We start from the raw sequence: 10,847 nt of genomic DNA on the forward strand, positions 1-10,847 counted from the left end.
GACTCACAAGGGTAGGGGACTCCAAACTACACCTTTCCCTTCATCTTAGAAATGGGGCTGGGCGTGGTGGCTCATGCCTGTAATCCCAACACTTTGGGAGGCTGAGGCAGACGGATCACTTGAGGTCAGGAGTTCGAGACCAGCCTGGCGAACTTGGTGAAACCCTGTCTCTGCTAAAAATACAAACAAATTATCTGGGCGTGGTGGTGGGCCCCTGTAATCCCAGCTACTCGAGGCTGAGGCAGGAGAATCACTTGAACCGGGGAGGCGGAGATTGCAGTGAGCTGAGATCGTGCCACTGCACTCCAGCCTGGGGGACAGAGTGAGACTCTGTCTCAAAGGAAAAAAAAAAGGGGGAATAGATGAGATCGGGTGCGTTCAGTGTGGTATGGCCGTAGACAGAAATGGAAATAGAACTGCTTTTATTGCTGGCCTTCCAGTGCTAGGAGACTGTATGTTCAAAGCACTTGTATGAACTGGAAAGCGTTAAACCAGCGTAAGGGTTTATTATTATTGTTTCACTTCCCAGAGCTGAACAGGGCTCTATTTAGCTACCTAACAACAGGTCGCTGGGGGAGCTGGCACTGTGAAAATGAGTCAGCCCTGTTAATCGCTACAGAGGCAGGCTAGTGGTAAAAGTCTACACAGTTCAGCAGATTAGATAGAAATATTAATTATGCCAGTGAATCACAGCACTGCCTCATCTTCTAGGCTTGCATTATCATTGACCTGGTTTTCTGTGTTCTGTCTCTCTTGTCCCATTATCCTTGAAGAACGATCGGAGGCCTTGCTGTGGGCATGGCCAGGTTTTAGGTGCCGGTAACTAAGCTGGTATCACCTTTCACTGGCACAAGATTAAGCTGCAAATGAGACAAGACTGCTCCCTACCACATTCTAAATTGGTTGACAGCTGGGGAGCGGTTTTCACACCTGCGAATGAAAAACTCACTTTGGTTACGTGGATCAAATTCTGTTATTAATACCAAGAATTGGGAGGAGGAGAGAGAGGGCCATATTTAAGACTTTATAAAATTATTAACAAAAAAACAAAAACAAAACAGACTCCTAGATATCTGTTTTGTTATAAAGGGATTTTTTATTACTTTATATGTTATAACTGGAAATTGAATTATATAGTCAATGATGGTGAAACAGATACCTCTAAAAGAAATGGAAATGAGTTTAAAACTTAGTATAGGAATGAAATTATAAATATACATCAGATCCTAAGAGCGTATTAATTATAAAATCCTTAAACATGCAGAAACCCACCATATATCAAATGGCCTGTCATGTAGTGTCACTGCATGTCAGGTAAATTCAAATTAAGCTTCATGAACGCAAATCTCTCATTGTTTGGTCAGGGGTCTCCATTAGAGCAAATGAAAGATTGCAAATGTTTCTTTAACATCATTCCATCTAAATCCCTGATGGAATTTTTGTGATCTGCTGCTTTTCTGTCCTGTTTTCTGAGTGTGTTATGTATAGTTTCAATCCATACCAAATGAAGGAAGCATTGATTAGACTTGATTTAAGGCAGCAAGTGATAAATGCAGCTGGGAAATTGATTCGTGTCTCTCGAGTGACTGGGGCATAGCCATCCACAGTTGACACAACTCTTGTCTCAAGGCTGGAGAAAACAAACAGGCAAACACATGTCAAACAGATAAATGACTTTGCTGTTTTGAGCTCTCCGTGGAGGCCATTTGTTTCCTAGATAAGGAAGACTGCTTTCCAAAGTCATGAAAAGATAAGTTAGAGGAAAAGGATGAACGTGGGATTGGATGCCCAAGCACTGGGAAGAAAACAACACAAAGGATTTACCTCCGGGAAGGATCTTGCTGCTTTTCCCTCCGACATGCTGGGAGCAGCACTCCAAATGCTCTGTCTCCATATTTTAAGTGTTCATAGTGGTATGCTGGTGTCTTTGAAGCTATTTCCAAAGAAACATTTCCTGACTGCTCTTCCTGGAGTGAGCATTCAGGAGAATCGGCAAGAACAGCTAAGACTTGTGAGCCTGGCTTGGTCTGAAATAGTGACAGTTCCAGTAGCTTGACCACCAGCCCAGAGGTCCCCTGGAAACAATAGTCCCATTGCAATCCAGTGCCTCTTGTAGAGCCTCACCCATAATACAAAGTATTGCATTTGTGTGTTTCCCCTACATGCTTTGTGTTTTCCCATCTTCATGTTTGCTCCTGCGTTGCTCTCCCATTTCCCTTGCTGTTAGTTTGCATGTTTAAATCTCATCCATCCTTCAAGGCCCCCAGTCAAATGCCACTTCCTCCAGGAGGTCACCCTTCATTGCTCCGGACTAGAAATAAATTCCCTCCTCTGAACTCCCAGAACAATTTGTAATGGTCTTAGAGTATTTATTGCTCCCTGCAGGGTAAATACGGGTTTCCTCTCTTTACTAGAGCACAGACTTCAGTATCTGTTTCAGCTTTGGATCCCACACAATGTTCTGTCCACACAACACCTTCAGACAACACTTGTTGAATGAAAAACTAGGCAACTGGAGAGCTCAAATGAATAAATGGCGTCAGACCCTTGACAGCTCTTTACTAGCTAGTAATCCCCACCTAGCATGGGCCATGTTGCCTTTCTTGGATTTTCTTTTGTTTCATAAGTCTTGATTCTCTTATCTCTTGAATATGACCCAACATTCTAAGCAGGAAGATCAAGTGTGTCTTTCCTTCTCCTCCTTCTCCCGGGTCTGGGGTCCTCATCTCCTGGCCTAATCAACACATATGTTCTATCTTTTCCTGTTGCCGTCCCTCCTCCCCAACCCTGAATTCCCAGCATTCTCCACTCACTGCCCCCTAGGGTGGCAGGTGGAAGGTCAGTTGGTAGAGAATCTAAACAGTCCTCGCTCTGGGCAGTGCCCCTGGACATGGACACTATCCCCGTGAATCAGGGCCAGCTCCTGCTAAGGCAAGCCAGAAGGATTGGAGCAGGAAAGAGATTCTTACCTTCTAAAGCAGTGGGTTCCAGACTTCTGTACTGATTTCTACAAAATTAAAATTAGAAACAAAACAAAACAGGGTAGAGTGCAGAGGGTGCTGATGTAAGGCTGCTGACTTTTCATTCTGGATGTGCATCTCTAACCCAACCTAGGCAGTATTCTACTGAAACTATCCTTTCATAAAAGCCTGTTAATGCCAAAAAGTAGAAGGATAGTATTTAGGATAAAGATCAGCCCTCTAAATTGGACATAATTAGCTTTAAGAAAAACTGTTGGTTGGGTGCAGTGGCTTATGCCTGTAATCACAGCACTTTGGGAGGCTGAGGTGGGTGGATCGCCTAAGGTCCACAGTTCGAGACCAGCCTGGCCCACATGGCAAAACCCCATCTCTACTAAAAATACAAAAAAAATTAGCTGGGCATAGTGGTGCATGCCTGTAGTCCCAGCTACTTGCGAGACTGAGGCAGGAGAATCGCTTGAACCCTTGAACCCAGGAGGCAGAGGTTGCAGTAAGCCGAGATTATGCCACTGCACTTCAGCCTGGATGATGGAGTGAGACTCTGTCTCAAAAAAAAAAAAAAGAAAAAAAAAAAACCTCTCTCTTGAGAAACCCCAGATACCTTTTCAGTTTCTCTATTTTTCTTTGTAGACGAGTAAACACATGTATTTTTTAAACAAAATTTGAATCATGTACTACATAAATTTACATCCTTTTTTCTCTCTTAACATGAGGTCCTGCTTCCCATGTCACCAAATAACCTCCCAAAATATGACTTTATAACTGCATTTATTCCTATTGCATTGGCAGCAATTGCTCTCAAATGTAAATCTGATTAGTGAGGATTTTCCTGTTTTGTAGTAAATTTGCTAAGCATGAATGCCTAGATCCTCTAGGTGCTTCCTCAGCAGCTCTTCCTCTGTTGTGTTATAGCAGCATAGTTTATTTTGTTTTATATTATTATTTTTTAAGTTTTTTTTTTTTTTTTTTTTTTTTTAGTTGGCTTCTCAGTCTGTTGCCCAGGCTGGAGTGCAGTGATGTGATCAGAACTCACCAAACTCCTGGGCTCAAGGGATCTTCCCATCTCAGTCTCCTGAGTAGCTGGGACTACAGGTGCGTGCCACCACACCCAGATGCATAGTTTATTTTAAAGACAATACAGTCGTCCCTCGGTATCTGTGGGAGATTGGTTCCAGGGCCTCCTCAGATAGCAAAATCCAGGGATGTGCAAGTCCCTTATATAAAATGGCATAGTAGTTGCATATAACCTACCTACATTCTCTTGTATGCTTTAAATCATCTTTAGATTACTTATACCAAATACAATGTAAATGCTATGGAAATTGTGAGTATACTGTATTGTTTTTAAAATATGCATTTTTATTGTATTTTATTATTTATCTGAATATTTTCAGTCTGTGGTTGGTTGAAGTCATGGATGTGAAACCCCAGGATATGGGGGGCCGACTGCATCCCCTTGAATTAGAGAAGAGACAGGAATGTAATAACATCTGTCATTTGTTGAGCGACTGCATGATGCCAAACACTGTGCTAGGCTTGTTTGTCCTTAGCATGTCAAGTAGGGGCCTGTCTCCTCTCACTCCTTTTTTTTTTTTTTTTTTTTTTTGAGACAAAGTCTCACTCTGTCACCAGGCTGGAATGCAGTGGCATGATCTCAGCTCAGCTCACTGCAACCTCCGCCTCCTGGGTTCAAGCAATTCTTCTGCCTCAGCCTCCTGAGTAGCTGGGATTACAGGCGCGCACCACCACGCCTGGCTAATTTTTGTATTTTTAGTAGAGACAGGGTTTTGCCATGTTGGCCAGGCTGGCCTCGAACTCCTGACCTCAGGTGATCCACCTGCCTTGGCCTCCCAAAGTGCTGGGATTACAGGCGTGAGCCACTGTTCCCGGCCTCCTCTCACTCCTCCTCTTACTCCTTCTGTAGCCACAGATTCTGCCAGTGGAAGGGACTTTGGGCATAGTGAAACCCTGTAGCTCTGCTCTTAGCTGACTGGATTGGGCTTGAACTTGACCCAAGGGCTGACTGTGGGGTCAGCTGGCCTGGAAAGCTTTACTAATCCAAGGGTTCTTGACTCTGGCTGCACACTTGAACCATTCAAGAAACTTTTCAAAACTACCAATACTCAGTCGCCTCCAAAGACAGTGGAATTAGAATCTCTGAGGGTGTCTAAATAGGCAACAGCTGGGATAATCCAAGTCCTGCTCCCAGAAATTTGAATTGGGAAATGAAGAGAGGATCAGGCCCTTGGAAGTTATTGAAGGTAAGAGATGCGTTAAGAAAATCACAAGGTGAATCTGGAATCAGTCTTGCAAACTCAACTCAGGAAGGAGGAAGAAGTATGAGTTAGGAGGATCTATGTAATGGAGAAAAGATACAGGTGAGAGGGTGAAGACAGCAGCTGGTTGTGGGAAAGGGAGTGACTGGGTGTAAAAGGATGCAGACACGTGGAGTTGTCATGACTCTGAAATGAACATTCACGCACTGCTCCCCTGAGGTCCCAAGAGCAGCAGCCATGGATGCCTATACCAGCCTTTGATCAGTCTGAGGCTCCATAAGGCCTGAGCATTAGGCGTGTGCTGACTTTTGGAGCTCAGAGAACATCCATTTCCCTATTGCTGATCAAATCAGAGACCTTTCTTATACGTAACAGGACACCTGACGCAACTGCTTCAAACAGTAAAGAGGATTTATTAGTTTATGAACTGTAAAGTCCAGCAGTAGAATGGATTTCAGGAGAGGCTTAACCCAGCCATCCAACAATGTGACCAAAGCTCCTGTCTCCTGTTTCTCTGCACCACCATCCTCAACACTGAATTCATCCCAATTTGGACACCTTTCATGTCTCAAGATGGCTGCCAGCAGCCCCTGCAGCTACCTACTTTCTTGTTACCATCTGTCAGAAAAGAGATTTTGTCCCAGCCTCCCCAGCAAATGTCCTCAGATTCACCCTGATTGGATGCGTTTGGGTAAACACTGAATCATTCATCACTGGCTACTGAAATGGGATGTGCTGGTTGGCTTTGTCTGAGCCATGTGGCCATTCCTGGAGCTGAAGGCAAGGTCAGGGGGACTCTGGGAGATGGAGGATGGAGCACAAAACCAGTAAGGTTACTGATAAACGTCTACCACCCTTTTCACCAGTGCTCCCATGTGCAGGGCTCAGCTCTCCCTTCAGAAGAGGAGTGGTGAACTGACAGCTTCCAGCTGCTACACCTTCATCTCGGGATCCACCCCACTGTTTTCACCAAGGCCACACTCTTCCTGGCCTGTTTCCAGCAGCTGGCTGGCCATAGCAAGGTGCTGGAGCTGGGCCATTCCTGCCCCATGAGTGACTTCCATCCCCTCCACACCTTCTCAAGCTGCACTGCACCGTGGGGCTCCTTCTACCCTAGTCGTTCTTCCCAGCCTTCTCCCTTCACACTTGTCGGTCTTCCTTGTGGTCTGCGCCCTGCCCCACTCCTGTTTCCTTTTCCCTTTATTCTTCCTTCACAGACATTGCACTTCTAATTCTATCTTGGCTTCTGCTTCCCAGAGTATGAAACTGACACATCCTGGTTTTCTGAGCTACTCTCTGAGTGTGCCTGATTTTCAGAGGAGCTCAGCTCAAACCCACTTTCTCCACAAGTGCCTGTGGGGTCGAGACTGTCTCCATTATACAGAAGGGAAGCCAGGGTTTGAGGTTGAGTAGCTTGCCTGATGCCACCCATGCAACAAGGGGAGCCTTGGCTTCCGAACCCCATCTTTACCTCTCTGCAGCCCGTGCTGTCTACCAGCTCTAGGTGCTGTTCCTGGTAGAGCCTGCTGAGATGGCCGGAGTCACTCAAGGTCACCCCTGGCTCAGTGGAAGAGGAGAGGGTGCATCGCAGCGTGTGTTCCCTCCAGTGGGATTACCTTGAATCACTAGCACCTAGGGGAAGAAAGAAGAGGAGGGGATTGTCGGTGGATGGGCGGGATCTCTGTACTGGGGGCGGGAGGGGGGTTGCCACGTTGAGCACCGACACTTGAGAAGTGACACAGCTTCGTTTGCACACAAACCATCCTGCATGGTGTTTAAAAACAAAGGGCAAAGTGAGACGTTGCTCAAGGAAAGCGAAGCAGGCGGGCCGCCCCCGGATGGCCCCGTGTGGCCCCTGCTCCCATGCTCCCAGATCAGTGAGAAAGCCTGCGCCCCGCCCTGCGAGCCAACCTGCTAATCTGTGGCATCGTCCACCAATGTGTCTAATGAGGTGGCACAACCACCCAGCTCTCCCCGCAGCTGCGCAGGGCCTCCTGGCTGAACCAGTAAGTGTAGCTCCATCCGGTCCTCGGGCGCCGCGGGGCGGGGCGGGGCGGGGCGGGGCGGGGCCACTGCGCTTGCGCGCGGACCAGGCGGGGCGGGGTCCAGCGCAGGTGCCTTGAGAAGGGCCTCCGAGCGGCAGGTGCAGACGCCAAGCTCGCTGAGGCTGGAGTGTATGCTTAATCACAGTCGATTGAGGGGCTGTTTAAGAATTATAACAGGCTCTTCCAGGTGAAGTTCTGAGCAGAGCTACAGAAGGTCGCGGTCTGGAAGCTGCTGGGAGGGGAGGCGCGACATCAGTGACTTTCGTTGCGAGGAGGCACATGCAGGATTTCCTGGGATGGGGAAACAATCACCAGGAATACGAGGAGGCTGTTCTAGAAGAGTCAGAGTGCCCACTCCCATCCCACCCCCATCCCCAAGCTGATGAAATTGGCGCGAAGCAGATCCCTAATTCACAAGCCTATCTAATTCCTGCCAATAACAGAGTATTTCTGTTTCTGCGGAGACCTGGCTCTCGGGGCACGTTGAAGCTTCACCCGGAGAGGATGGGACAGAGAAGACGATCAAAAATAGGGCCTTCTTGGAACCAAATGCCAATAACCGCCCTCACGTGCCTAGCTTGCCCTTTACAGATTGCAAAGGACTTTCTTCTGCCTTGCCTCGTTTTCAGCAGGGGCAGGCAGGTGATCCCATTTTAAAGCGAGGAACCAGAGAGAACTCAGGCTTTCCCCAGGGTGGGCATAGGTTGCAGTGGGAGGTAAGGACTCAGTGAGTAGGGGTCACCCAGGGAGCCATGGAATATCTCCCAAAGAAAGGATGAATAGGAGTTGGTTGAGCAGAGGAACGTTAGGGTGGGGCGTTCATGTCTCAGGTGGAGAGATGTGATGGGTGAGGGAACCATATTGCTCAGGGTGGCTGGGCCACGGGAGGGTTAGCAGAGCTGGGGAATTGGGGGGCAGCCCATAGAAAGACACATCCACTTGTGGGCCCATATCAGCATTGTGTCACATTAAGAAAAAGGGAGAGAGAAACCAATCTAGTATCCATAGTAATTGAAAAGCAATTGAATATTTATTGTAGCCTCTGGTGCACTTAATTTGTAAGGCACAGCCAATACAGCTAGCCCTCCATATCCATGGGTTCCTCGTTCCTGGATTCAGCCAGCTGTGGGTGGAAAACCATTCATAAAAAATAAAAAGGATAATTCTGTACTGAACATGCACAGACTTTTTTTTTTCGTGTCATTGTTCCCTAAACAATACCGTATAACAACTATTTCCATAGCACTTACATTTTATTAGGTATTATAAGTAATCTAGGGATGACTGGAAGTATATAGGAGGATGCACATAGGTTATCTGCAGCTTCTATGCCAATTTTTTATCAGGGACTTGAGCACTGGCAAATTTTGGTATCCTGGGGGTCCTGGAACCAATCCCTTGCAGATACTGAGGGACAGCTGAATTGTAAAATCTTTTTCTTTCTTTCATTATCTTACTCTCTTATCATAGCCACTGCCCCCAAAGATGCATCTTTCCCCTTCCAAATTTCCCCAGTTCTCCTTCAGACTCTGCCTTCACAGGTTTCCGGCCTCTCCCCTCCTTCTCCCCTTCCTTGGCTGTGTTTTAACCCTACAGTACCTTTTAAATTAATTAATTATTATTTTTTTTCTTTTTTGGGAGACAGAGTCTTACTTTGTCACTTAGAGTCTTGCTTTGTGCCAACTGGAGTACAGTGGCACGATCTCAGCTCACTGCAACCTCTACCTCCTGGGTTCAAGCAATTCTCATGCCTCAGTCTCCTGAGTAGCTGGGACTACAGATGCACCCCACCACACCTGGCTAATTTGTGTGTGTGGGGGCGGGGGCGGGATTTTTTTTTTTTTTTTTTTGAGACGGAGTCTCGCTGTGTCGCCCAGGCTGGAGTGCAGTGGCCGGATCTCAGCTCATTGCAAGCTCCGCCTCCTGGGTTTTTACGCCATTCTCCTGCCTCAGCCTCCCGAGTAGCTGGGACTACAGGCGCCCACCACCTCGCCCGGCTAGTTTTTTGTATTTTTTAGTAGAGACGGGGTTTCACCGTGTTAGCCAGGATGGTCTTGAACTCCTGACCTCGTGATCCGCCAGTCTCAGCCTCCCAAAGTGCTGGGATTACAGGCTTGAGCCACCGCGCCCGGCCTGGGGGTGGGATTTTTAATAGAGATGGGGTTTCACTATGTTAGGCCAGCTGGTCTCGAACTCCTGAGCTTAGGCAATCCACCCACCTCAGCCTGCCAAAGTGCTAGGATTACAGGAATGAGCCACCATGCCCAGCCTAACCCTACAGTACCCTTAGATTTCCTTCTCAGTATAAACTCTGCTTACCCTGTGGCTTTTTCCACTTAGGAAAGTGGAAAGAGATTAGTGCAGGAGTCAGCAAACCAGGGCTCACAGGCCACATCCATCCCACTGCCTGCAAACTGAGGATCTTTTCTTTTCTTTTTTTGAGACGGAGTCTTACTCTGTCATCCAGGCTGGAGTGCAGTGGCACAATCTTGGCTCACTACAAACTCTGTCTCCTGGGTTCAAGCAATTCTCCTGCCTCAGCCTCCCAAGTAGCTGGCATTACAGGTGCCTGCCACCATGCCTGGCTAGTTTTTTTGTAAGTTTAGTATAGATGGGGTTTCACCATGTTGGCCAGTCTGGTTTTCAAACTCCTGACCTCAAGCAATCCATCCGCCTGGGCATCCCAAAGTGTTAGGCATGAGCCACCGTGTCCAGCCCAAACTGAGGATTTTTTTTTTTAAAAAAACTTTTTAGTGATTGAAAAGAATTTATGGAAATGTCTTTTCTCTCTTGTTATGTAGGTACTTACCTAATAGCCTTGATTCTGCCCCTTGGTCTATAAAACTTAGAATATTTTACCATCTGGACCTTTACAGAAAAAGGTTGCCAATCCCTGGTTTAAGAGAAGGGGTTTGTGAACACCTATCCAGTGGCATTTTGAATGCCTGGCCCATGGCTTCTGGGCTTTCCATGGCCTCCTGGGGGAGGCTCTGCAGAAAGCTGAGACAAGAGGAATGAGGCTGATACTACCCTTAATCCCACCATGGGGTGGACCCATGGCTCAGGTCTGGTGAATCAGGGTATCCTGTTCTTCTTTCCACAGTGATTGGTTCAGGAATAAGCAGATGTCTCAAGACTAGTCAATCAAAGTCCTACTTGGGACTTTGGCCAGAGCTACTAGAAATGATACTTTTTCTGGTTGGTAAGCTGGAAGGAAGCTATTTTTGAGAAGACGATTATCTTTGTAACTATGTGAGGAAAACCTTTCCAGAAAAGAAATTACATATACCAGAAAGCAGACATGGAAGGAAGAAGGGAGGAAAAGAGAGAGAAAGAGAGAGAGAGAGAGAGAGAGAGATTGACACATCTGACATTGTTTAAGACTCAGCACCCAGCCACACCTAAAGCTCCTTCCACCCTGGACCTTCGGTCATGTAAGCCAGTAAAATGCCTGCCTACCTGCCTCCCTCCCCTCCCCTCCCCTCCCCTCTCCCCCTCCCCTCCCCTCTCCTCCCCTCCCCTCTCTTCTCCTCCCCTCCCCTCCC

Source organism: Theropithecus gelada, chromosome 2, assembly GCF_003255815.1.
Source record: "Theropithecus gelada isolate Dixy chromosome 2, Tgel_1.0, whole genome shotgun sequence".
NCBI classification, from domain to species: Eukaryota; Metazoa; Chordata; class Mammalia; order Primates; family Cercopithecidae; genus Theropithecus; species Theropithecus gelada.